The sequence below is a fragment of the Phocoena sinus genome, chromosome 7 (genome assembly GCF_008692025.1).
Source record: "Phocoena sinus isolate mPhoSin1 chromosome 7, mPhoSin1.pri, whole genome shotgun sequence".
NCBI classification, from domain to species: Eukaryota; Metazoa; Chordata; class Mammalia; order Artiodactyla; family Phocoenidae; genus Phocoena; species Phocoena sinus.
The window spans coordinates 66,098,097-66,111,372 of NC_045769.1; the positions used below are offsets into that span (position 1 = coordinate 66,098,097).

The 13,276-nt window shown below is 35.8% G+C and overlaps 1 protein-coding gene and 1 pseudogene across 2 annotated transcripts in view; one reads left to right on the plus strand and one right to left on the minus strand.

The window, feature by feature from the left end:
• XIRP2 (xin actin binding repeat containing 2) overlaps positions 1–13,276 on the minus strand; it is a 340,525-nt gene that overhangs the window by 290,909 nt on the left and 36,340 nt on the right. The gene's annotated exons all lie outside the window — the stretch shown is intronic.
• On the plus strand, positions 2,915–3,492 carry LOC116756660 (annotated as a pseudogene).

Genomic DNA, 13,276 nt, shown 5'->3' on the forward strand with positions numbered 1-13,276 from the left:
AATCTCCCCAAATTGTTGGGCAAAGTTCTGTTCTATGAAGATGGGCCACATATACCATGTCATTTCACTGCTGCATATCTGGTTGTATTCATAACTCCACTGAGAAGTAGAAATCTATGTTAAACAGGAACTATCCAGGTTACATGTAAAAACTCTGCAACAGTCAGAGTAATACAATAAAGCATCACAATAAAAGAAAAAGGAGATTCTCCTTGTGTAGGTGAAGTATGAAAAGGGACAAGCAAAGAGATGGTTTGCTTGGTTAGTGGCCCAAGGACAGAGCACTTTTATAACATAACTTACATCTAACAACTAAAGAACAATTCATCATTTTCAATATTAGGTTTTACTTAAACAGTGCAGACTATCATTCTAAGTTTAACCACAATAATCAGGATACTTTGTATTTAGATCAAGATCTTTTACTTAAAAACCCTAAATATATTTAACAGCTCTAGAAATCATAATCATCATTTTTATACTCTGTGAGCAAACACAGGATGAGAGTAGAATTCTCACCTGTGAGAGTTTTGGCAAAAACTTAGAAAAGATAATGAAAGCTTAAATAGTTCCATTTGTTTTGAGGTGACATGACCAAGGATGGCAAATTAAATTCACTGGATGGTGACAATGTTTAATTTTTGTCTGATCCCTCTGGGTACTCTGGTCCTCCAAGAGTTACATTAGTGGAACAGGGCCTTCTTAAGTCCTCCAGAGGCTCAAGATTCTCAAGCTTCTGGGGAACTTTGTCCTTTTTATACTAAACCTATTAAAATTTATCTGTATATGAGTGGAGCTGGGTCACAGTTGTCTTTCCAATATGTTACTCTCATAAACATTTAATTAGATAGGTACACATTTTGATTATTTTGGGTTTTTTTTAACCTAATTTTTTTTTTTAAATCTCAGCACTTTTCATGGGCCTTAAAGAGCTATTAGATCCTAAACCACATTCCTAGAATAACTAATTCTTAAAACATCTTATTATGGATTTTGAAATCCATGTAAGACTTACAGTCCTATTTTTATGCTCTCTTAGGAATGGCAACCTTCACTGAGTAAAAACAGAGTTAAAACCTCATACCTTTGGCAGGTAGGAACTGCAGGGGAACGTGGAGCTGATTGTTTTTTTTCTCTCCAGCAGGCTTTCCACTACTCCTGCCTCAAGCAACTTATTCCAAGTCACAGAAGTGGGCAGGGGACCCAGGACCAGACAATCTTTTACCCCTTGGGGTCAGTAATTGCACCTGTTAGAGGATGGGGTCCTTGCTAAGTTGAAAGGCCAGGGCAAGCAGGAGAGAATATGGTCAACATACCAAGAGAAGCAAAGAGGGGCAGAGTTGACAGGGATGAACCAAGAGAGTCTTGCTGTCACGTCTGTGATTGCAGTTCCCACAGCATTTCCATTTCCGGGAGCTACCTCAGACACCAGGAGCATTTGAGTCACTCTAGATAGGGGAGTCAGTACAGGATCTCTGCAACCAAGCTGCATGTGATCAAATCCCAGCTCTGCTGCTTTTTGTCTCTTGTGTCCCATTCACATTACCTAATGTCTCTATGGCTTGAATGCTTCAAAACTAAAAGGGGAATGATGATGATAATACTAATAACACCTAGGTCATAGGGATATTTGTAAAGATAAAATGAGCTAAAGCATATAAAGCACTTAGAACTATGCCTAGCATATATTGAATGATATGTGTTAATTATTGTTTTTGATCAGAGTTACATGAACGAATATACTGTTTTTCTTAAGGTAGTTTGAATTAGGCTCCTGTAACAGGCAATTAATATAGCTATGATTATTAAAGGCAACTCTTGGTTCCTCTTCTCATATGACATGGACATTAACTCCCACTACCTCTCCTGGAAGCTATCTGTCTCTGAGAAGGAATGCAATGTAGCAATTATCCCAGATTTCACAATGGCTATGGCGCTGGCAGCTCTTATCAGTGGCCCAGGCATGAAATAGTCTTTTTTAACATTCCCAAATGACCTCATATTGACTTCTCCCATGTAACTTATAAATAGGAGGTAAAATTATTTGTTTTGGATATCTGAGCAAATATACAAAAATCATAATTGGTCTTTATTTTTTAAAGGAAATATGAATGAAGTAATGACAGTTTTAAAACACACATATACTTTAAATAAAATAATCATTAGTAGTACACATTAATTTGAACTAAAAGAGAAAATAAAAACACATCAAAACCAATAAACTGGAAGATACCAGTAAAGAAAAATTAAGGATTAAAATGTGGTTTAAAAAAATCATTAAGTTTCATGCCAACTTTAATTGTACCAATTATTCATTTTTTGGTTGGAAAAAAATTCAGAGGGTCAAAGAGAAAAGGCTGCCATCATACATATTTCACTTCTCATTATTTTCCATTTTACCCAATTATATGCATCAGGACATTTTGGGTGTGTGGATTCCTGCTGAGGAGTATTTCTGAACTAGAAATAATTGAACTGGACATGAAATCAAACCCACTATGGAACAAGAGTCTGTACTCTGGAGGAAAATCATCTTGATAGAAAAGTCCAGGCTAAAGATCACATCAATGACCCAGCTTATCTCTTGGAATAGCAGCTGGAGAATAGGTGAAAAAGAAGAGACTCAAATTAAAGACTTTACAAATCCTAATTTAGGTTGCAAACACACAAATACAGGACATTCACCATTCTGATTGGCCTAATGAGGCCCAGTCATATGCCTACCACTAGCCGGTCACTGTGATATGGGACAACCATGCTCATTTTGGGCCAGACTGAATCACATGCCCCACTTCAAAAGGTATCCACCCTCACGTGAACTGAAATAGAAAGGTGTTGTTTGCTATAAGAAGTCAAGTGAGCTGTCTGTAACACCCGGAGCCCACGGGCCACCTTGGCCCCCAGAGACCCCAGCATGGTGCACATGGGCGCTGCGGGGTCACATCTCCCCACGTCCAGCTTGGACATCTTAGGGGACCCGAGGAAGATGAACAAGCACTAGCTCTATTACCAGGTCTTAAACTTTGCCATGACTGTGTCATGATTGCTCATGATCTGGAAAGACCTGATCGTCCTCACTGGCAGTGAGAGTCCCATCATGGTGGTGCTGAGTGGCGGCATGGAGCCAGCCTTCCACTGGGGCAACCTTCTGTTCCTGACAAATTTTCGGGAAGACCCGGTTAGAGCTGGTGAAATCGTTGTTTTTAAAGTAGAAGGACAAGACATTCCATCAGTTCACAGAGTAATCAAAGTTCATAAAAAAGATAATGGAGACATCAAATTTCTGACTAAAGGAGGTAATAATGAAGTTAACAACAGAGGCTTGTACAAAGAAGGCCAGAACTGGCTGGAAAAGAAGGATGTGGTGGGGAGAGCCAGAGGGTTTTTACCATATGTTGGTATGCTCACCATTATAATGAACAACTCCCAAAATTCAGGTATGCTCTTTTGGCTGTAATGGGTGCATATGTGTTATTAAAATGTGAATCCTAAAATGAAAGGCGGTTCCTGGGACCAGACCGAAATAAATTCTGTTGAAAAGCTAATATATTTGAAATGTTCCACTTTCTGTATAAAAGGAAACAATGTGGAGACGTTTTCGTCTTGTTCGAATAAATGATTCATCAGTGAAAAAAAAAAAGGTCAAGTGTACATCACGACAAATAGTTACATAATGACCAAAACCTCCACAGGTCCACTATTACAAAGAATCAGTACTTTGTCTGATCCTATGAAGGCAGTAGTATGTCCAAATAGCTTTAAAGTGGAGACCAAAAGAATCCTCTGATCAGGCAAGGACAGAGTAAAGGGAGAGTAGAGTCACTTCATGACAGTCTCCAAAAATTGCTTCACCTTTGACTGGTTCGTCTAGCTTTTAAATTTTTACGTATTGAGTTACTATTTTAAAATTAAAAATGAATTATGTATCATATGAATAATCTTTCTTTTACTTTTTAAAAAATAAATTAAGAGAAAAGTGATACAAACATATCTAAATTATCTTATCAGTCTTATGGTGAAGATCTGCAGTTGGTATGTTTTTGATATTTTTCTCGTGTGAACCTGAAGAGAAAATGTTTTTATTCTAAATAACAAAGGAAACAATGTTTCCTGTAGAAATATCTCAATTAAAAACATTTAATTATTCCATCTGATAGCCATTTATTTGTATATAATGGTACTGAATTCAAATTTAATGAAACTATGTTTTAATTTTATTCATCTTCGTTAGATATTATTCCTGATGATTCATGTATATTTTGATGTTTTCATTACTAGCACAAGAGATGCCATTTGAGAATTTCAATTTAATTGGTAATATTTTGATGTTAACTATTTTTAACACTTATGTCAGCAATTTGGTTGATGCTGTAGAGCTTAATATTCAAAACAGTCCCTCTTCAAGGCATTTATTTTGCATTTAAAAAATACCTGATACTGAATATCTTTTCTAATACAAGTGAAATACAGAATTTTTCAATGAAAAGATCATATTTTGAAAGTAAGATTTTAACATTTCCTGTCTCCTCTTAGGAACTATTTGTCAGTACCAGTTTATAAAATATGCATAATCACAATGCTCTTTAAATAATACATAGAATTTGATGCTTGTGGAGAGATTGTACAATATTTTTATGGAAAGAGCATAACGAACAATATGGAACTTGGCAGCTTATTTGAGTTCTGGCTCTATCACTTACTAGCTGTGTGTCCTTGGACTGACTATAGTTGCAAAGGACCTTTTCCTTATATATGAGATGGAAAAAATGATATTATTAGGCAATGCATTTATGTGACTTTTGAAGTTTTTCATAAATATGAAGTGAGACAGTATCTGTAAAAGCATGCTATATATTTTTAAGGGCTACACAAATTAAAGACAATATTGTTTCAGGGGTCTTTGCATGACCTCTAAAGCTATGTTTGTCCTAGGACTGAAAAATGCCCAAGAGGATTAGGGGTTTTTTAAAGCCTGACATAGTCAGGGGAGTTTCTTGTCAAAGAGAAGTAATATGAAGAGGGATTTGACTCTGCATGGCTATGGAGCCTTCTGGCAGCTTTGGAAGCTTTGCTAGGGCATGGGTGCTTGTGACAGTTTTATAGCAGCACAGATACAGCAAGCTGAGGACCTACTGACTATTGAAGAGAACATATTTTTCTGGAGAATTTCTGTATTAACTGGGAGGAACTTGAAGGGTTAGAATTTTCACAGAGAAGACAGAAAGAGTCAGAGGAAGATGCTTTATTGCTGCTCCTTTATTATATCTTTATCACCAGACTAGTGCCATGTAATTAGTAGTATCTTCTAGTAAAGACTGGTATCAAAGGTGAAAATATGTGGCAAGATTCTCTACTCAAAGTAAGATATATAATTGTCCTGGAATAACTTAAACTAGTATGTTTTTATTTCTTCTTTTTATAGAATACGTGTTCTATTGATCATTTCTTTTTCAAATAATTTATATTTGGGAATATAAGAAAAACATGTAGAAAAATTTTAAAAGATAGATAAGCATAAAGAGTAATATAAAAATCACTAAAAATTCTAACATTCAATGACTCATACATGAATATGGTTAGCCTGTTCATACTATTCTTTCCAGTCCTTCACTCTTTCTAGCTATCTGTAATTCTATCTGCTATTTATCTGATGACCTATTATTTTGCATAGTTGAAAATATATTTTACATGTGGTTTTAGATATTGCATTTTATAACATTATGTAATCACCATTTCCCACATAACAGACTCATTTACTAACTAGAATAGTTGCTATTACCACCTATTAGACATTTCTTAACATTTTGTAATGAATTCAAAAGACTTCATTAACACAATCATAGTTTCGGGGTCATTCATGCCCTCAATTATAATGGAACTCCTCTGCAAGTGTCTTAAGATAACATCTCATAATTTAGGGAAAATGTCTCTAAAGACACATTGTCACTCAAGGAGATGCTTATTTATTATCTCATATTTGAAAAACGCTGACTTTTGAAGTATTCATACACAATTCATGCATTTTTAAGAGGAAAGTGGAAGAAGCTGTAGCCATAGGTAACAAAGCTATGTTATAAGGGACCAATGTTTATACTTTATTTGTATGTTCTTTGTGTTCATTTTTTAGTGCTAGGTAATAAATTATCATAAAATTTTCAGCTTAAAGCAGCTCACATTTATTATCTCTCAGTTTCTGTAGGCCAGAAGTCTGGGCAGGGATTAACTGGGTTCCTGCTTCAAGGTCTCAGCTGGCTGCAATTAGGGTGTCAGCCAGGACTGCATTCTCATCAGAGGTTCAACTGGGGAAAAGATCTACTTCCAAAATCCTTTAGTTTGTTGGCAAAATTCATTCTTTTGGAGCTGAAGAACTGAGGGTTTTAGTTTTTTGCTGGAGGCCACCATTCTCTTTGAGACTGCCTGCAATTCCATGCTACATGGGCTTCTCCACTTGAAAGAAAGCCATGGCGGCTTTCTTCTTCAAAGCAAACAACAGAGAGAGACTCTAGCAGAACAAAGTCTTACACAATGTAACATAATCATGGGAGTGACATCTTTGACTTTTGCCACATTCTATTGATTACAAGCAAATCACAGGTCCTACCCTCACTCAAGGGCTTGAACAACAGAAGACAGAGATTATTGGGGCCACCTTAAGATCTGTCTCTATACTTCTGTGATTTTCAAAATTCTATAATAAACATGTATTATGTTTGCAACATGAAAAATAGTAAAAACAAAGAAAAAAAAACCCCACAAAAATATAAAGGGACTTGTATCTTTAAAACAATAATGGAATAATTAATAACATGATAATGAAATTTAAAAGTACTATTCACAAATATCTTGAGAAATATCAAACACATAGGAATAAATCTAACTAATGATATGTTAGATACCTACACTGAAAAATACAAAATATTACTGAGAAAAATTTTAAAAGACCTACATAGCTAGAGATATTTTATGTTACAGAATTGGAAGATTCAACATTTATAGGTGTAAATTCCCCCTAAACTGACATATAGTTTTAATGTATCTCAATTAAAATTCCAGAAGTGGGGTGTGTGTATGTGTGCACGTGTCTGTAAGTTAAAAGACTGATTCTATAAACTTAAATGCAAACATAAAGGGATTAGTATAGCCAAGACAATCTTGAAGTGGAAGAACTAAATTGAGGAAGTTCACTAGATTCTAATATTTATTGTAAAGATACAATAATGAAGACAGTGTGGTATTAGTGTGTGGATAGACAAATAGGCCAAAGGAATGAAACAGTGAGTCCAGAAATAGATCCATATGTGGAGGATAACTTGATTTTTATCCAATGTGCCACAACACTTCAGTATATGTCAAGGGGTGGGAGTGGTCATTTCAACAATGGTGCTGCAGCAAATAGATGCCCACATGGAAAAAAGAAAAGTCTTGACCTCCACCTTATACCATACACAAAAATTAATTCAACTTGAACCATGTATCTGAAAGTAATAAAGCCTCTAGAAGAAAACATTGGAACATTATAATATTGGGGTAGGTAAATATTTCTGGAACAGAACACTAAAGTAAGAATTTATAGATTAGACTTCATTAAAATAAAGCAATTCTGATAAGCAAAAGACATTATTAGGAATGCAAATATGCAAGGCACAAACAGGGAGATGGGAGATGGAAAACTGACAAATGACTTATACCTAGTATATATATAAAAATGCTACAAATAAAGAAAGACAAAAAACAACTTAAAATGATGGGCAGCAGGCTTGAACTGACATTACACAAAATTAGGTCTCCGTATGGCTAATCAACATTGACAAGTTGGTCAACATCATTAGGCATCAGGGGACTGCAAATAAAAGCATAATTAGAGCAGTACACATCCACTTGAATGGCTAACATTAAAAATTCTGGAAGACATAAATAATGGCAAGAATATTAAGTAATTAGAACTCTCATACATTGATAGTGGAAATGTAAATTAGTTCAATCACTTCGAAGATCTCTTTGGCTGAACCCGTTAAAGCTAAACATAAGCAAGCAAATGTGCCAACATTTCTACTCCTATCCAAGATCAATGTGCATATGTCTATGAAAATTCATGTATAAAAATATTCCTAGCAGTTTAATGCAAAAACTTAATAAAATAGTCACAGAATGAAAACAGCTCAAATGTACACCAATAGGAGAATGGATAAACAACTTGCAGAATACTTATAAAACAGAATACAACTTGGCAAGAAAAACATACACACCACTTTTACACACAATGACATGGACAAAGCTCAGAAAAATTATGTTGAGGGAAAAAGGCGAAACACAAAAGAACACAAACTGCGTGATTCCATTCATATGAAGTTTAAGAACACAGACAACTATCTATTATGATAGAAGTCATAATAGTTGTTAACTCTGGGGAGAGTGTCATTGACTACTAAGGAGCATGAGGGAAGCTTTTGAGTTGAAATCTTGGTCTGAGTAATGCTTAAATGGGTGAATGGAAATACACCCATGTAAAAATCAACCAAGATGTACACTTGAAATCTGTACACTCTACTGTATGTGGATGAACCACTTCAAAGTAAGAGGCATACCAAGGGCAAAACTTTGTCCATTCATGTCAGTCTCCAGATATCACTGCATTACAATTACAAGTACCAGGTCCTTTGCTTAGTCTTCACATTAGTATTTAATCTTATTTGACCTTCACCAGTCCTATTTCTCTTTTTTCAAAAATCTTCTTTTTCAATATTTTGCTAGTTTCTTAACTTTTAGTTATGCTCACTGAGTTTATAACATGGTACTATGATTTGTTTTTCCCTTCCTGGTGAAGAAACATTGCATTATATTTTCATCCTGGCTGTGCCCTACTGCCCAAATCCTTCCTGTCTTCTGAAATTAGTGGTCATCTTGTCCACTTTTTCTACTCAACAGCTAAGAAATTTGAGGTCTAAAAGCTTACATAACCAATACAAACTAACACAACTAACTATCCTCAAAATGTGTACATAACACAGACAACTCATTTTGACATCTTTTTCCAACAGGAAGGTCCTGAGATAATACAACTCTGCCTATAAAATCTGGAATAGAAGAAAAAAGAGCAGCAGTAGTACAAGAAAAGTAGAAGGGCTTCTATTGCAATTTTAAGAGATCATCATTTTAGAGATATGAAGCCTGGAATTTAGAAATTAAAATGAATTACTAATATCATTGGTAAACTATATTAATGTAAGTGAAAAGTGTATTCAGATACTATTTTCCATGGTTCTAATTCAAATGGATCTATCCAAACAACAAAACAATACACATAAATTACCTTCATGCAATTTAATTTCTTTACCTCAGAACAATTTCCATATTCACATATATCAATCGTTAAACTACTCATTCAACAATTTATTGTGCACCTATTGTGTCTTCCATGAACGTATTGAAATATGTTACTATAAATAGAAATCCAAGCTTTCTACAACTGACTTCCGTTCTCAGTAGCAGATATAACAATATCAGCAATGACAATTAAAAAAAGACTTCTTTTGTGATCAATACCTCATTTCAGGAAGGGAATCTGGCCAGCTAATCAGCAGTGTCAAGACTGGTGGGAAGTGGTGTGTTCCATGTTATGGTCAGATTGCCCTTACTTCTGAAATATGCTCTATAGGAAACTAACAGGTGCCATTATGCATCAAGTTAAAAATAAATGGAGGTGCCTTATGTTAAACATAATCTATCTATAACCCATGTTGCTGATGTCCCATTCAAATCTGAAAAATTTCCATCAGCAACACAAAAAAAAACTAGAATCTAGTATAATACCTCTGAAGCTATGTTCTGAGGAACCTGGATATGAGGGAAAATCCATTATCAGTGGGTCTCAACCTTAGCTATATGTAGTCATTATTTGGACATTGTTAAATTATAATAATTCTCTGTATCTCAACCACTAATTATTCTAATTTAATTTGGTCTTGGGTGAGGACCACACTTCTCTCTCTATTTTTATGATAGTCCCATGTCAGCCTGAGAATCATTTTTTCATGTGAAAAGAATGAATTCAAAAGATGTTTTAACTGACTTGACTCAGGAAGTCATCTGATGTAAGAAACCCAAAGTAAGAAGGTGAGAAGAAACAAAGAAGTACATCTCCAAATATGTTCAAACCACCATTTCTTTCCAGGAATCAGCAAAAACAACATAAGAAATTAAGGAAGAGATATGCTGGTGAATTTTTATTTTAAAAATATCAAATATAGAGTAAAACAAGAAAAGAAAAAACAAAAAGAGCACTGTTTCAAGAAATAAGTAGTCAGAAACACTTTTTAATAATATTTTCATAATTTTATAATCACCATAATCTAATAGTACTATAAAGACTCACTCACAATAATACTCCAGTAATACCACAATCTCCAATAATGGATATCTGTCAATCTAAAAAGAGAAGCAAGTACAGGCTAATTAAGGCCATTGACTAGAGCCTTTCAGAGGTACCCTGGAAAGTCAGATTTAAACTCCTGAGATGATCTTTGCTTTTCAGAATTCTTATCAGTGTAACTGGAAGCAGGGTTTTTGAGGACAGCAGACAAATAGGGAAGGATCCCCAATTTGTTATATTTCTAAGGACCATAGCCCTCACTTAATAAGGAGATATGTTCAAGTGAAAACATGCCTTATCTGGCCTAACTATAACTTATTATAGAGCAGTGGTTCTTAAATTTTAGCATGCACCAGAATCACCTGGAGGGTTTTTTAAGATGCAGATTGCTAACCCTAGCCCGACTTTCTGACTTAGTAGGTGGTTAGGGTCGCCCAATTTTTATTTCTAACAAGTTCACGTGTGATGCTGTAGCTGCTGGTTGGGGGATCACTCTGATACAGAGTATTTACAAAGGCTTTATGCTGATCTCTAGTATTTGAGAACTAGAGCAAATTTCTCCACTGTCTATTTATATTGAATCTTGGAAATTCTAGGGAACTTCCACTAGTCTAATTCCACAATTGTAAGGAACTTGTGTCAAGATAATAAAGTCTCCCAAGGGTGATTCGCCCTGCGGACCCTCGGCTTTATGCTGATCATCCAGAACTGTTCTCATTCATGAATAGCCCTGCTGACCTGTACTCATATTGGGCTGGAAGATGAGAGGTGAGGAACGTTCACGAGTATGCTACTCCACCAGTTGTTTCCATTTCTTGTGTAAACAGAATATGTAAGTTAAACATTTGGGAGAGCAAAAATTTCAGAAGGTCATTTTAATTCTGTGAAGGAAATGGAACCAAGGACACCCAGATTCTTAAATGATGGCAATGATCTTGGGTTAACTTTTCTCACAGTGATTTCCTCTTCTCTGGGAATGGCCTCTTCTCTGGGGATGGCAGCTGGGAAAGAGGAATTGCTCTTATCTGACCCTCCCCCTAGCCACATCTGATTAGTGCTGCACTGAACGTTCAATCAATGTCAAACCAGTAAATATTTTCTAGATTTTTAAAGTGGAACTGTGAATCAGTCTTTCTATGATGGAAAATATTGTAAAATGTAAAACTGAGGTGCTGAGTGAAGGAGGTTGTGTTTCCCAGCATGAAGATCATGATGAACAGGATAGATGCCATATTCCCCAGCATGTGGTGGAAGATGGTTCCTACTGATAAAAAACTGAACTGACATTATTGGGAAGGAAAAATATCTGGATAGGGAGGGAGAGGAAATGAGAGAGAAGGAGATCTGGCAGAATTCAATGACCTATTTACAGTAGTTCATGATGTTCAATGGCATAATTTCCTGGACGATTAGCTGATGGTTTAACCCTTCTCTGAGCACCCAATTTTCTTAGGTTTTTTGAGTGGGTTGCTATTACTTGCAATTTAATTCAAGAGGCTCTTCTTGTTATTAAGCTTAAGTCAAGAGGATGCTGCTCGAAAAAAGACAGCTATTTAAGTTACAGCTCTTAGAGTCAGTGGGGAAAAGAAGAAAGGAAATAGAGGAAAATGGAGTAGTAGATGCACGTTTCCTCCACCTAGGAAAAAGCCTATGGATGAGTGTGAAATAAATGAGGTGGAAATCCAAGAGCACAGGGCCCTTTCCTGTTCCATAACTGAGACGTTACGGAAGATGTTTGTGTAGTGCATTGTGCACCAACTTGGTATGTGTGAAACAAGTTAAGGAGCAGAACAGGGTGGCCAGGGATAGAAGGGCTTTAGTTAGCCCTCCTGAACTTCTCTTAGAGAATTATGACTATTGCTTCCCTTGAGCATTATTTTAGCCAAAAGTATGGACTGAAAAATAACCAAGCAAAGACTATGGCATCAGAGACCAGTGGAGCACCTGAGGGCCATGAGGGAAGACGGGGTTGTTTTCTGGAGAAAAGAGGCTTCCAGTAAGGAATGCAGCCCTGCCAATACTTTGATTTTATCCCAATGAGAATCATGTAGGATTTCTGACCTCTAGAGTTGTAAGATGATAAATTTGAGGTAATTTGTTATAGCAGCAGTAGGAAGCCAATATTATTACTTACATTGGAAATTGGACTGATAAACCTAAAGTAGTTCTTATCTTACCCCTCAGCTGCCTTTTTTCCCCTGTTGTTTCTACTCTGATCATTTATTTAATAATTAATTGTAATCCCTAGATTTAAAGTCTATACTAGTGAAGAGCAACACAAGGACTAAAATATTAGTTTTCCTATTTGAAAACAACTCCAGAAAATAACATGAGGAAGAAAACATTTCAAACTAATAGTACACATGAGTCTTTTAAAATCATATTCTCAACTTAATGAGCCATGCCCATCTTTTTCTCCCATTACCAGGAACAACTGAGAGTAGACTATTTAAAATAAATCATGTTCTCAGGGTTTCGAGCTATTGCTGACTATATTATGACTGGTGCATTGAGCCTGGTGGGTCAATGGACAGCTGCTATTTTATTTATTTGTATACTTCTGCGCTACATTTTAAGCATGAAAAACATTGTGCAGGGCTGATGTTTCCTCTGCCCTATGGTCTGCTCACTGAGTAAATTCTTAGACAATGAGATTGTATTTCTTTGGCGGAAAGTAAACACTTACTATAACTCATGTCAGGGAAAAATTCTGCACAATGCTTGAATAGTAAAATGATGCCAACTGAAAATGTGACTCTATCCTGCCAAATACAACACTAGGTTAACGTGGATTTAGAAGACACAGTTGCCACTGAATAAGAGGACTTTATTTCGTAACGCAGATTGATCTGGGTATTTGCAATAACAGCAGAGATTACTACGGTTAGCCTCTTGTGCCCTTGGAAT